General features: G+C 44.1%; 1 pseudogene; it reads right to left on the minus strand.

The window, feature by feature from the left end:
- Nucleotides 1-1,211: 1,211 nt before the first annotated feature.
- On the minus strand, nucleotides 1,212-15,064 carry LOC148161641 (uncharacterized; annotated as a pseudogene).
- Nucleotides 15,065-15,246: the final 182 nt, after the last annotated feature.

Raw genomic sequence — 15,246 nt, forward strand, 5'->3', positions numbered from 1 at the left:
GGAATGTGCCTGGATATATGTGCACGCTTCCCCCAACTGAGACGGAAACACTCAATGACTGGAAACAGAGCGACACACAACACACACACGAGCTCATGCATACACACACACATGACATACAGCCAGACCCCCGGGCTCCACACATGGAAGAGAAGATGGCCACACACACGAATGCAGACACAAACTCATGCAGATATCACCTGCTTGTCAGTGATGCCTGGAGAGACTGGCTTGCACTGGCGTCAGACCAACGGGCCCAGGCCTAATTTTCTGACTCGAAAACACACTTGGGCATTCTCTCACCACATTTGTGGGCCAGCTCTGGGGACATGATGGCCTGACTTGGTGTTCTGCTAATGGTCTCACCCAGCTGGCCCAGACAGGGGGAGTCGAGAGTGGATGCTTTCTCCTCTGCAGGTCAGATGAGCCGGGAACCCCTTCCCGGGACATTCGTGCCTTTGGCAGCATGCAACACAAGACGCTCCATCTCTGCTGATGTAGGTGTTCGTGCTGCCTGTCACCTGGGTGCCGTCCTCAACTCCTTGCTGCCTGGGCTTCCAATGTGTGGGCACTGAGGTCACCGAGCCGGCAGACAGCATCCACTTGCTGCCCTCTCCAAAGGGTTCACCCAGTCTTCCTGTTCAGAGTGGGGTATCTGGGACCCCTTTGCTGTATGCTCTTGGCTCCGGGAAAGGCAGGGGTCTCTCTCTCCTCCATGCCAAACACACTGCGTGTCTGTGTGAGTGTGAGCTTGGGTTTGTGTGGGCACCATCTTGGCACCTTTGCGAGGCTCACTGGCCTGGCTGCCGGATCGAAAAGGGGGAGAGGGCTTTGAATTCCCGGGAAAGGAGCTGCACAGAGATGCATCTGCATCTTCCTTCCAAAAGCCTTTATGTTCCAGAGGCCGTGTGGCCAGAGTGACAGAGAAGGAGCACCGGAAGAGAATGTCAGAGAGGAGGACATAGAGGAGAGCGTGAGGAAAGGACAGGCAGATGGATGGCCAGAGCACTTTTCGTCGCTCTGTTCCTGACCAGCAAAGGGCATGCACTGGGATAAACTGTAGCCGCACCTTTCCCCTTGCCAGGAGATGGCTTCGGGGCCTGTTTCCTGAAATCACACTATTGATACCCCAGGACTTGGGCTGAACTTTTCCATGCACACCCGACCAGGCTTTCCCCGGGGGCACACAGTGTCCTAAGTCTTACAGGAATCTATTCGGGAATGGTGAGGGACAGCTTCCCATTGGCTGTAAAATACCAGGCAACTGCATGCTCGACGGGGCCGCAGGAACGGTTCACGCCAGTGTTGTTGGTGGGGGTGGGGTGGGGGTTCGGCATGGGAGTGGGTGAGCGAAGGGTGTTTGTTGCGGCTGGGACCCCAAGGCCCCCCCGGAATGGGCACGCGGTCAGGTTCCCTTCCTGGCTGTCTGGCTCCCACTGGGGCGAGGTGCAGGCCCGGCTAAAGCCACGACAACCGCCTTGCCACTGGGTTATCCCAGGGTCAATTCAGCATCCTGGCCTTGGGCATGGGATTCCATCCAGGCAAGGCCGAGTCCCAGGAGCCCACGCCCCCTTGACCCAGAAGCCACCTGGCACCAAACCACTTTGTGCATGCATCCCGCAGGCACGCGGTCTCTTATAGGTGCCTGCCTCTAGACCTGGGCGCCAAATCTCCACTTGCCGACAGCTTGAGGAAGACACGTGCTCACACCTCCAGCTCATTCCCTCTGTTTATGCCGAGGCTCAGTGCCGAGGCTCAGCTCCATGTCCAAATGGAGAGTGAGGTGTGGTCCGGGGAACCCCGGGCTGCCCCGGAATCCTTGACCACCTTAGTCCGCAGAGGGTGTCATGAGGACGCGGGGGCCAATGGGGACGCAGGCACCAGAGGTGAGGTGAGGGTGCCGAAGGCCCTACGTTAGGAGGAATAGCAGCACAGGCTGTGAAGGAGGGTGAGGCCCAGCAGTGCAGAGGTGAGTCTGGCCGGGGGAGGAGTTGGTCATCGTGGTGGAGGATATGGCAGTGGTGGAGGTCCTGTCACCAGGAGACAAGGAGGTGCCGCAACCCGAGCAGGACAAGAAGGTATAGGAGCTGCCACAGGAAGAGCCAGTGCTGGGTCCCGAGACATCGGGGGCCCCACTTGTCATGCTGGAGGTTGTTCAGTTAGCGCTAGTCTCAGTGGACGCCCAAGCTACCAGGGACTATTTAAGGCTCAAGCAGAGGATGATCAGCGGCGGAGTTCTTATCTGGCTTGCCGGAGGGCCATCATCTGGTGCATCCCTGGCTTCTGGGCCCAGGCTGTATCCTTCCTCCGGCTGGTGGGGTTTGGCTGCTATTGAGGAACACTGGGAGGAGGGCAGGAACAGAGCCACGGCCAGGGCCATGAGTGCTGGGGTGAAGGGATCTTCCCTCAAACGCCCGGGGTGGAGTGGGACCCCATTCCCTCTATGCACAGCATAGGCAGTGGCAAGGTTCAGGGCGGGGCGGGGGTGAGAACACAGGGGCTGGGACCTGTCCCGATGTGTCTGAGCAGAAGCTTTGGGCCAAAGCCTTGGGGCTGCAGTACTCCCAACAGCCTTGCGGGCATCAGGGAACAGGGGACAAAACTATACGACAAGTAGTGGAGCCCCAAAAACCCTTGACTCAGAGCAGATATTGGAAGGAAAAGATTGCTGGGTACATGGGGCAGACAGAAAGGCTGCCCGCCCCCCTTCCCTGTCCTTCAGAGCTTGCGTGGTTTTCCAAAGGGTTCAGGGCAGACCCACAGTCTCGTCCGCTCGTGGGTTGCAAGTCATTCAGCGGGCCGCCTCGCTTCAGCAGACCGCGTAACCTCAGACACGGCGCAGCGGCGGTGCTGCAAACTCTGTCTCCACAAGCCCCACACAGCCAGGCCGAGGCCCCAGGCCCAGGCACCTACAAGCACCTTTCCTCCCTGCCTGTCTCTCCCCCTCTCTGTCCTCACCCGCCCCCTCACTCTGTCCTCTCTGCCCTCCCTCTGTGTCCCTTCCTCCTGGTGTGGGGTCTCTCTGTCCCTGTCTCTCTTTTCTTTTCCCTCCTGCTCCTACCTACCCCTTTCCCTCCCTCACTCGCTGACTCTGCCAGGACCACCCTTTGCGCCGTGCGTGACCAGCCAGGCTCCGGGTGAGCCGAGCGGCCCCCTTCTGGGCATAGGGCGCCCTTCAAACCACGGGGCTTCAGGCAAACACACAAGCAAACACAGCTGTCAGCATGGGATGGAGCACATCCTGGCATCCAAAGCTGTGACTGCCTGCAGGCTACATGCACAGGCCAGGGAACCATGGGAACGGAGAGCAATCAGGCCCTTGGCCTTGCCCTGTCGGGCGCAGGCTTCCTCCGAGGTGCTGGAAGCCAAGGGACTCCCCTGGGTGGAGCAGGTGTGAAGAAAGGGCAGGAACTGACGAGGATGGGAGGGCGGCAGTGCCTGATGTTTCTGCACTTTTGCATGTTCGGGACGCTTGCTCTCAGCCAGGAAGTCCTGGGTTGCTCCTGGCTCTCCTTCCGTAGCACATGCTGGCGAGGCTCCTTGACACAAGGCAGATCCTGAATCACCCCAAGATATCAGCCGTGACGGGTGATCAGGACAGGGACATGCTCAGCTACATGACCAATTTGGAGGTCAGTCCTGGGAGACGGAGCCTTGGGGGGCCCGTTGGGAGCAGGGTTTGAGCAGGAGGAGGCCCGGCAAAGTGGTTCAGTGCTGCAGCCAGGCAAGCAGCTCGGGACACCTAGAAGATATGTTCTCCCTTCCCCTCCTATTTCTTCGGCGGGGCAGGTGGAGGAATTGTGCTATCCCAAGTACTGCTGCAGGTTGATGTTTTTCTTTGGGAGCAAACCCTACTTCCAGAACAAAGTGATTGTTAAGGATTATCAGCTTAGGTTTGCCGTTAAGAGTGGGCTTGAGCTTCGAGGATGCTGGGGGGCAGGCAGGGGGCACTTGGGATCGGGAGGGGAGGTGCGCGGGGTCCCCATCATGGGGGCGGGACCTGACTCAGGATGGAGAGAGGCTGGGAGGTTGAGGGGGAGAGAAGGTGAGAGGGCGTGGGTCCTAGGCTGTGGACAGCCTCTTCGAAATTTTCCCGTCCTCTAGGATAGAGGGCATCTCATTCTACTCCAGTCCCATGGTTCTGTGACTATGAACATGGAGCTGCCAGCCGCAGGCACGATATCACCAGCCTTAACTTCTTCAACTCGTTGTGTGACCCTAGCTGCCCGGGTCTAACGGGGATCACCGAGGTGGGGCCCCTGCAGCCTTCGTCAGCAGAGGTGATGCCTGAGCCCCAGCTGCTTGGGAATGGGGCCAGGGCCCCGTGCTCAGCTGGCCTGTTTCCCCTACCAGGTCGTCAGGGAGGACCTGTGGCAAAATCCCCTGCAGTACTACCTGAGGCAGGAAGGCAGCTGAAGGGAATGAACTGAGAAGAGGGTCTGTTGATGAAGAGCCGGGGTGCTGTGTCCTGACGTGTGTGTGTGGAAGGTCCCCGGGGGACAAGCAGATTAGCGCTGGGGAAACTGAGGCTCAGAGGAGACTGGGCCCCAGCTGGCCCAGGTAGCAGTGGGAAGGGTGGAAGGGAAACTGGGGGAACTCAGAGCACACATCCAGGGGGGGTGCTTCCATGCGGGCAAGTTTTGTCCCACCAGGCTGGAAGCATTACTCTGAAGCTGTGGCAGATTGATGAACTGTGGCAGAACAGAAGTCCTCAATAAAATCAACAAAAGTAGACCGACACCAAGATATACTGTAATTAAACTAGCAAAATACAGTGACAAGACAAAATTTTGAAAGCAACAAGACTAAAGAAGACAGTTACATACAAGGAAAAATGCATAAGAATAAGAGTGGATTTCCAGCAGGAAGGAGTTGCATGATATTTTCAAAGTGCTAAATGCGGAAAATCTGCAGCCAAGAATACTCTATCTAGCAGGGCTATCCTCAGAACAGAAGGAAAAAATAGAGTTTTCCAGGCAAAATACAACTAAAGGAGTGGATGACCAGTAAACCAGTTCTGCAAGTAATATTGAAAGGGGACTCTTTGAGTGGAAACAGGAGACCAAAATTATGAAGGTAGGAAACATAAAAGCAGTAAAAATTACCACTTCTATAAAATGTCATGCAAGGAACTCAGAAAATAAAAGGATTTAAAATATGATAGCAGGGCGCCTGGGTGGCTCAGTTTGTTAAGCGACTGCCTTCAACTCAGGTCATGATCCTTGAGTTCGGGGATTGAGTCCCGCATTGGGCTCCCTGCTCGGCAGAGAGTGTGTTTCTCCCTCTGACCCTCTTCTGTCGTGCTATCTCTCATTCTCTTTCTCTCAAATAAATAAATACAATCTTTAAAAAATAAAAAAAATATGACACCATATGGGGATTGGGTGGCTCATTTGGTTAAGCCCCTTGATTTTGGCCTGGTTTATGATCTCAGGGTTTTGAGTTTGAACTCAAGTCCAGCTCCATGTTGGGCATAGAGTCTGTTTAAGATTCTCTCTCTCCCTTTCCCCCGTCCCTCCCCTCCCCTCTTGCTCATGCTTTCTCAAAAAATAAACAAATAGATAAATAAATAGATAGATAAATAACAGCAGATATTAAAATGAGAGGAGGAAAGGAGTAAAGAATGGTTTCAAGCTTAAATGATCAAAAACTTAATATAGACTGCTATATGTAGAAGATGTTATATACAAACCTAATGGTAACTACAAATCAAAGCCACTAATAAATATGCAAAGAATAAAGAGAAAATAACCCAGGTATATCACTAAAGAAAATCAGCAAACCATTAAAGGAAGACAAGAACGTATCAATGAAAATCTTCATAAACAACCACAAAACAAATACACTGATATGTATTTATCAATAATTATGTTGAATGTAAATGGACTGACTATTCGAATTGGAAGACAAAGAGTGACACAATGGTTGTGTCCTTCCATGGGGAAGACCCATCTGTATGCTGTCTATAATAGACTCATTTGAGACCTAAAGACACCTGCAGATTAAAATGAGGGGATGAAAATCATTTATCATGCAAATGGCTATAAAAAGAAAGCCGGAGTGGCAATACTTTTATTGTACAAACTAGATTTTAGATTTTTTAAATTTTTTTTATTTGACAGTGAGAGAGAGAGAGAGCACAAGCAGGGGGAGTGGCAGGCAGAGGCAGAGGGAGAAGCAGTCTCCCCACGGATCTGGGGGAGCCCAATGTGGGACTCCATCCCAGGACCCCGGATCCCAGGATCATGACCTGAGCTGAAGGCAGTCGCCAAACCAACTGAGCCACCCAGGCACCCCAAACTAGATTTTAAAACAAAGACTATTAACAAGAGACAAAGAAGAGCACTATATAATCATAAACGGGACAATCCAACAAGAAGATCTAAAACTTGTAAATATTTATACACCCAACATGGGAGCACCCAAATACATAAAGCTGTTAATAACATTAAGGAATTCATTGGTAATAATGCAATAATAGTAGGGGACTCTACCACCACACTTACATCAATGGACAGATCATCCAAACAGAAAATCAACAAGGAAACAGGGCTTTAAATGACATAATGGACCAGATAAACTTAACAAATATAATCATGACATTCCAACCTAAAAGAGCAAAGGACACATTCTTTTTAAGGGCACATGGGTCATTCTCCAGAATAGATCACACGTAAGCCCACAAAACAGGCCTCAAGAAATTCAAGATGGAAGTCATACCATGCATCTTTTCTGACCACAATGCTATAAAATGAGAAGTCAACCACAAGAAAAAAAATCTGGAAAGACCACAAATACATGGAAGTTAAACTAAATATAAATAATGAATGAGTGAACCAGGAAATCAGAGAAGGAATAAAAAATACATGGAAACAAATGAAAACGAAAACACAACTGTCCAAAACTGTTGAGTTTCATCAGAAGTGGTCCTAAAAGGGAAGTACATAGCAATACATACCTAGTTCAACCAGCAAGAAAGGTCTCAAATAACCTCACCTTACACCTAAAGGAGCTAGAGAAAGAACAATAATCAAAGCCTAAAACCAGGAGAAGGAAGGAAATTATAAACATGAAAGCAGAAATAAATGATATACAAACTAAAAACAACAACAACAGAACAGATCAATGAAACCAAGAGCTGGTTCTCTGAAAAATACTAATAAAATTGATAAGCCTCCAGGCTATTTATCAAGAAGAAAAGAGGAAGGACTAAAATAAATAAAATTACAAATGAGAGAGAAATAACAAACAACACCACAAAAATACAAACAGATATACAAATAATTATAAAAATATGAGAAACTATATGCTAAGAAACTGGACAACCTGGAAGAAATTGGTAAATTCCTAGAAAGAGGAAGAAATAGAAAATTTGAAAAGATTGATTACGAACATATACATTGAATCAGTAATAATAATGAAAAAAAAAACTGCCAAAGTCCAGGACGAGATGGCTCCCCAGATGAATTCTACCAAGCATTCAGAGTTAATACCTATTCTTCTCAAACTATTCCAAAAAACAGAAAAGGAAGGATTACCTCCAAGTCCATTCTATGAGGAGAGAATTACTCTAAAATCAAAACCAGAGAAACACTCCACTAAAAACACAATAGGCCAATATCCGATGAACATGGATGATAAAATTCCTGAGAAAATACTAGCAAATCAAATAGAACAATACATTAAATAAATCATTCACCCACTCAAATGGGATTTATTCCTGAGTTGTAGGTGGTTCAATTATCACACATCAATGTTATATACCATCAATCAAAGGATGAAACCATATGATTATTTCAAGAGACACAGAAAAAGCATTTGACAAAGTACAATATCCATTCATGATAAAAATCCTCAACAAGGTAGATTTAGAAGGAACATACTGCAACAAAATAAAGGCCATATATGAAAACCCCAGATAACATCAACCACAATGGCAAAAAACAGAGCTCTTTCCCTATTTAGGAAAAAAAAAAAAGGATGTCCACTCTCACCACTGTTATTAATCATAGTATTAGAAGTCCTAGCCTCGGCAATCAGACAAGCACTAGAATCAAAGGCATCCAGTCAGCAAGAAAGAAGCAAAACTTTCACTACCTGCAGATGACATGACACTACATACAGAAAACTGACAAGACGCCAACAAAAATTCAGGTAGAACTGATAAAGTCAAGTCTCAGGATACAAAATCAATGTGCAGAAATCTGTTATATTTCTATACACCAATTAATGTGCAGCAAAAAGAGAAATTAAGAAAGCAATCCCATTTACAGTTTTACCAAAAACAATAAGATATCTAGGAATAAATCTAACCAAAGGGTTGAAATACCTGTACTCTGAACTGTAAAACACGGATGAAAGAATTTGTAGAGCACACAAAAAATGATGAACATTCCACAGTCATGCACTGGAAGAAAAATTACTGTGAAAATGTCTCTAACCCACAGCAATCTACAAATTTAATGTAATCCTATCAAAATACCACCAGGGTTTTTCATAGAGCTAGAACAATCCAAAAATTTGTTTGGAACCACAGAAGAACTTTGTTTTTAAATTATTTTACATATATATTTTTATTATTATGTTCAGTTAGTGAACATATACAGAAGAGCTTTAATTGTCAAAGCAATGTTGAAAAAGAAAAGCTAAGCTGGAAGCAGTACGTCTAGTCTTCAATTTATATTACAAAGCTGTAGTGATCAAAACAGTATGGCATTGGTACAGAATATACAGTTACATAACACACAAAAATAGATCAATGAAACAGAATAGAAAATCCAGAAATAAACACACAATTTTGTGGTCAACTAATCTTTGACAAAGCAGAAAAGAATATCCAATGGGGAACAGACAGTCTCTTCAACAAATGGTGTTGGGAAAACTGGACAGCCACATGCAGAAGAATGAAACTGGACCACTTTCTTACAGCATACACAAAAATAAACTCAAAATGGATTAAATGTGAAAGCTGAAACCATTAAAATCCTAGAAGAGAGCACAGATAGTAACTTCTCTTGACATATGCCACAGCAACTTCTTACTAGACACATCTCCTGAGGCAAAGGAAACAAAAGCAAAATTTAACTATGGGGACTTCATCAGGATAAAAGCTTCTGTACAGAAAAGGAAACAATCAACAAAACTAAAAGGCAGCCTGCAGAATGGGGAAAGATATTTGTAAACAATATATGTGCTAAAAAGTTAGTATCGAAAAAAAAAAAAAAAGCATTTGTTAAACTCAACACCCATAAGCCAAAAACCCAGTTAAGAAATGGTCAGAAGATATGAAAGATATTTCTGCAAAGAAGACATCCAAATGGCCAACAGACACATGAAAAGATGCTCAACATCACTCATCATCAAGGAACTACAAATCAAAACCACCATGAGTTATCATCCCACACTAGTCAGAATGGCTAAAATTAAAAAAAAAAAAGAAACAACAGATGTTGGCAAGGATGCAGAGAGGATCCCTCCTGCACTGTTGGTGGGAATGAGAACTGGTGCAGCCACTCTGGAGAACAGTATGGAGGTTCCTCAAGACATTAAAAGTAAAACTGCACTATGACCCAGCAATTGCAGTACCAGATATTTACCCTCAGAATAAACAATACTGATTCAGAGGGGTACATGCTCCCTGATGTTTATAGTAGCAATGTCCACAATAGCCAAGATATGGAAGCAGCCCATCGACAGATGAATGGATAAAGAAATGTGGTACATATATACATTGGAATATTACTCAGCCATCAGAAAGGAATGACATCTTGCCATTTGCAATGACAAGGATGGAAGTAGAAGGTATTATTCTAAGCAAAATATGTCATTCAGAGAAAGACAAATACCATATAATTCACTCACATTTGAAATTAAAAAAAAAAAAAAGAGATGAGCAAAGGGGGAAAAAAAAGAGAGGCAAACCAAGAAACAGACTGTTAATTCTAGAGAACAAACTGATGGTTACCAAGGGGAACTCGGTGGAGGATGGGTGAAACAGGTGATGGGAATGAAGCAATGCACTTGTTGTGATGAGCACATGGTGTTGTATGGAAGTGCAGAATCGCTATATTGTACACCTGAAAGTAATATTACCATGTATGCTAACTGGAATTTAAATAACAACTTTAAAAAATTAAACCTTAGTGTGATGTGCAGTTGTTACTTTAAATATGATTTTCAGGTTTGCAACTTAGGAAAGTGAAGTGAAGACCAAATAGGAATGGGACAATGCACATGGTGATGGGAGAGAACAAGGGATAAGAAAGGAAAATGATGGAGAGAGGGGGCTAAGAGATGTAGATGCTACACCAGGGCTTCCATTTGTTTTTGTAATTTGTAATTTGACGAACTTCAGGTAATGAAGTCTTTCAGGAAGCCAAGTACTTGCAAGGGGAAGAAAGGGAATGTTTGTGAGCTCACTCAAACGGAGAGAATTGATTTGATATTGGCTTTCTGTTGTACCTATCTCAGTTGACAAAGCTATAAAATACTGATGTGGGGAAGGAGTTATTTCTATTGGTTAAAAAAGGTACATGTTTAGACCAGGAACTGAAATGGCTAGTTAAGGGAGTTGCTCTATCTGGCTCAACCTCAGAAGGAACAAATGATATGAATTCATTCAGCTTGGGCCAAAACTGGGCACATGTGCTGACTTGCAGTATTCTTAGATGCCTTTTCTGCAGAATTCCAGGACTTCCTAGTGGAAAAGGGAGAACAGAGAGGATTTTAGGTTTACCCTAGTTAGAGGGAGAAATATGGCTGAAGGAAAAGATAATCACAAACCTTCTATTACATGAAAGGATACTGCTCCTTCTTTTCAAATATATCATACTTATGCTCATGTAAATATGCTGCATTACTCACCTCTCATGAGGGACCAACTGGGTAGCCGGCAGTCATACAGCTGTATATTTTTCTCTTGCTCCAGGTTCTCCTCTAGACAGATAGGAAGCACCAAGTGTTGAAAATGTAGGGGCTGTTTCAGGAAGATCAGCCCAGGACCCAAAGCTCCCTTGGGACCTAGGTAGGGCATGGCACGGGGAATGCCTACAGTTTGAGCTTGAGCAGGCTCCTGAAGATCAGTAAGCCCAACTTGGACCAGGGCTAGTGCTTCTGAGTTTTTTTCTGGGAGGGAAATTTATCAAGCATTTTATTATTACATATTTCAATGTGGAAAAGAACTCTAGAGTTAACATGAATAACATAAAGTCCAGGTGAGCATTAAAGTGCTACTATTCCCTTCACTACTTCTGTCTTATTAGGAACACTATGTTTAGACACCTTCAGAAATGATGAGGTAAGTTTACAATGCAAACAATTTCGTTGTTGAAAATTCCTAACTTAAATTATTAGGCATCCTAATATTTATCATGAAAGTAAAATACACCAAATACACCAAATAGTGAAATACACCAAAAACTAATGATATACTGTATGGTGACTAACATAACATAATAATAAAAAAAAAAAACACTTAGTGAAATACATTTTGAAAGTTAGGAGTTGAAATATTGTATAGTAATAATATAAATAACTTTGGACAGTTATTCCCTTTCTGGGGGCTTTGTTTTCCTTGTTTGTCCAAAGACTTACTTCACTATGCTAAAAGAAGAAATAAAACTATGCTCAAAAGGATATTTTTCAAAGAGTTATAATTCTTCTACAGATCCATATATTTAAGAGATAACATGTTTGAAGTCAGAAAGTGGAAAACTGTGAACCTTACTATTTAAACTTTCCATCATTTTATTATAGGTAAAATTATACAAAAATAGGGTATCTTTTTACAGTTCTATTGATTTGGATCCTGAAATTATCTCTGAAAAACAGGTAAAGCACCCATTTATGGATACTTGAGATATGACAAGGTAAAAGAAGAGATGCTTTCTCTTTAGTTAAGAAAATGTATCAGATGTGACTACTGCAGGAAGATACACAGAATTTGATTTCTGTAACAAAGAATATGTACCGTCTTTAAAGAATCTTGAAATGACATACTCAGACTGACATGAAATTTGCACATCTAGCTGAGGTAAGGATCCACTGTTCATTCAGTACAGAGCCAGCACAGAAATGGGAGAAAGAGAGTTGCACGGAAACCATCCAAGGAAATTCACCCACGTCTGCCTCCCAGCAGTTGGGACAGTGGGGCACAAGGCCAGGTCGTAATCCACACTCTGCAGAAGGAATCCATATTTTCAATAGGTGAAGGTAGTATTATTAACTCCTTTACCTGAACAGTTTGATTTCCTATTTTTTGACTTTATCAAAGTGCTTGTAAATTTTCAACTTTAGGAAAGTGCTTGGAAATATGAATTTTAACCCTATATAGTTGGGGATGGGAACAGAGATTGTCTGAATACACCTCTCTGAAAAAACATATGTTTATTCACTTCTCAAATAGAACAGTAAACCATTTCTAAGCACTAAAAGCATTTTTTATAATATGCTCTGAAAGGAACTACACTTATAAAAAAACTGTTTCTAGCAAAAATTAGTCTTCTCTGAATATGTAGACATCTGTTAAGATTTTGTAATCCATTCCCCATTCTCTGATCTAAATAATGGTTTGAATTATGTCCTGCCCAAGTATGAGGGCATGACTTCTGACCTATAGAGAAACTCTTGTAATTAGGCTCTAACAAAGACCTTGGTGCTAAGGATAATAACTCAAATAGATGACTACACTGAACTTGCCTGTGGCTTCATGAGAAATAACAGCTGTCTTGAAGAGCCAGAAAGCCTGGACACTCCCTTTCCAGGCCACACCTAGGTGACACTCAGCCAAAGAAACGTTGAGTTGTGAATACTTGAGAGGATCTTGTTCAGGCTGATGAGACTTGGTTCCAGATTGAGACCCAGGCATCAGAGAAGGTTATTTTCTTAAAAGGGTGGCTGGAGCAGCAAGCAGATATGAAAAAGTATGAGAAAGAATGTTCTCTTCAGTAAATTTTAAGGAAGACAGTTCCTTGACAGAGCTATCAGAAGAGGAGGCTAAGCAGGAGAACAGGAGAGAAGGCTGCTGGAGAAAGAATGGAGCAAGAAGGGAAAATATAGAATAAAGGCAATATACCAGAAGAAATGACCAAATAGGAATGGGGCAATGCACATGGTGATGGGAGAGAACAAGGAATAAGAAAGGAAAATGATGGAGAGAGGGGGCTAAGAGATGTAGATGCTACACCAGGGCTTCCATTTGTTTTTGTAATTTGGAATTTGACAACCTTCGGGTAATGAAGTCTTTCAGGAAGCCAAGTACTTGCAAGGGGAAGAAAAGAAAGGGAATGTTTGTGAGCTCACTCAAACGGAGAGAATTGATTTGATATTGGCTTTCTGTTGTACCTATCTCAGTTGACAAAGCTATAAAATACTGATGTGGGGAAGGAATTATTTCTATTGGTTAAAAAAGGTACATGTTTAGACCAGGAACTGAAATGGCTAGTTAAGGGAGTTGCTCTATCTGGCTCAACCTCAGAAGGAACAAATGATATAATTCTATCGGCTTATAATGCCTGTCAGGTCTGATTTCTACTTCAGTATGGATCCATGTTCTGACTTTGTCATGTTTCTGGATAGCAAATGATGCAATCATACCAGTTTCAGGGTGGGCCCAGGATCTCACTGCTTGGGTTTCAGGATGGATCCAAGGGTGAAACATACCAACTTCAGGCTGCAACCCGGAGCTGAACATCTGAGATTCGGAATTGGTCGATGGTCTGACTTTATTCATTGGAATGTAGAACCAAGATCTAAGTGCATCAGCATCTAGCTTCATCCAGGGTCTGACTGTTTGGATTTCTGAGTAGGGTTGATTCACAGTACCACTTTGCTGAATCCAGGGGTGATTTATACTGTCAGCCTGACTCCAGGGACTGACAGATTGGGAGTCAGGTTTAATCCATGTTGAACTGTATCACTTTTGAGTCTGTAACCAAGATGTAATTGTATCAAGTTCCAATGAAGTTGGAGGTTTTACTACTTTGCCCTCTGTCTGGGTCCAAATTTGGATTGTTTCAGTTTCAGGTTGAGTCCATGATCTAATTGTATTGGCTTCAGGCTGGTTCCAAGGTTTTATTGAATCCAGTTTAGTCTGGAACCAGTGTCTTATTACTGTACCAGCTTCTAACTGGGTCAGGGGGTATATTTCTATATTTTCAGACTGGGTCCGTGATCTAATTGTAGCAGTTTCAACCTGAATCCAGGGTTGCACTGTACTGATTTCAAGCTTGGTCCAGGATCTGACTGTACTAGTTTCATACTGAGTCCAAGAGCTACTTATACCATTTTGGGTCCCAGAAGATGTCATTTGAGATTCAAGCTGGGACCAAGGCCTAACTGCATCATTTTGAGTCAGGTACCAAAATGTGCCTGTATTTCATTCAGTCCAGATATTGACTGACTGAGACCCAGGCTTGGTCCGGGGTGTGACTGTACTGCTTTTAGACTGGATCCAGAGGTTGAATATACTAGCTTCAGTGTGAATCCATAGTCGCAAGGCATCACCTCCAGAAAGGGTCCAGGTTCTTACTTTGTCTTTTTCAGACTTATTCCATGGGTAGGATATACCAGTTTTTGTTGGAATCCATGATATGACTGTAGGAGTTTCATTTTGGGCCAAGGGCTCAAATCTATCAGTTTCAAACTGGGTCAAAGTTCTCACTGTTTGAAGTTTTGAGCAGGCCGAGGTACTTACTCTTTCTGTTTCACTTTTAAACCAATATCTGCTAATATCAGTTTCAGATAGGGGTAAGAGTGTGGCTGCTTGTGACAAAGGCACTCTCCATGATACCAGTGTTTCAAATTCAGGCAAAGGCCATGTATTAACATTATTAATTCCAGGTTGTGTCGACAGAAGAGATGCTTGATTTTCTCCTTGAATCAAGAATTGAGTAGAATCACTTTGAGGATGCAATGAAATACTGAATATACCAGCTTCAGGCAGTATCCATGATTTCTTAGACTCAGATATAAGTACAGTCCAAAATATAACCGTATCAGTTACACTCGGTATATAAGAATATCCTGCTTGATATTCAGACTGAGTCCAGGATATAATTGTGGACATTGCAGAATGTGTCCAGGTTTTTACTAATGAATATTCATTATGAGTCCATATTTTCACTGTAGAAGCTTTAGTGTCTGTCAAAGGATTTAGAAGAGAGGAGGCCTGGGTCCATGTTGTGACGGTAGAAACAAGTGTCACTGTCCAGGGATTTACTGCTGGAAACACACCTTGGTTCCATGACA

The sequence above is a fragment of the Eumetopias jubatus genome, unplaced genomic scaffold (assembly GCF_037043125.1).
Source record: "Eumetopias jubatus isolate StellerSeaLion01/CBP00866 unplaced genomic scaffold, mEumJub1_p1.0 scaffold_105, whole genome shotgun sequence".
NCBI classification, from domain to species: Eukaryota; Metazoa; Chordata; class Mammalia; order Carnivora; family Otariidae; genus Eumetopias; species Eumetopias jubatus.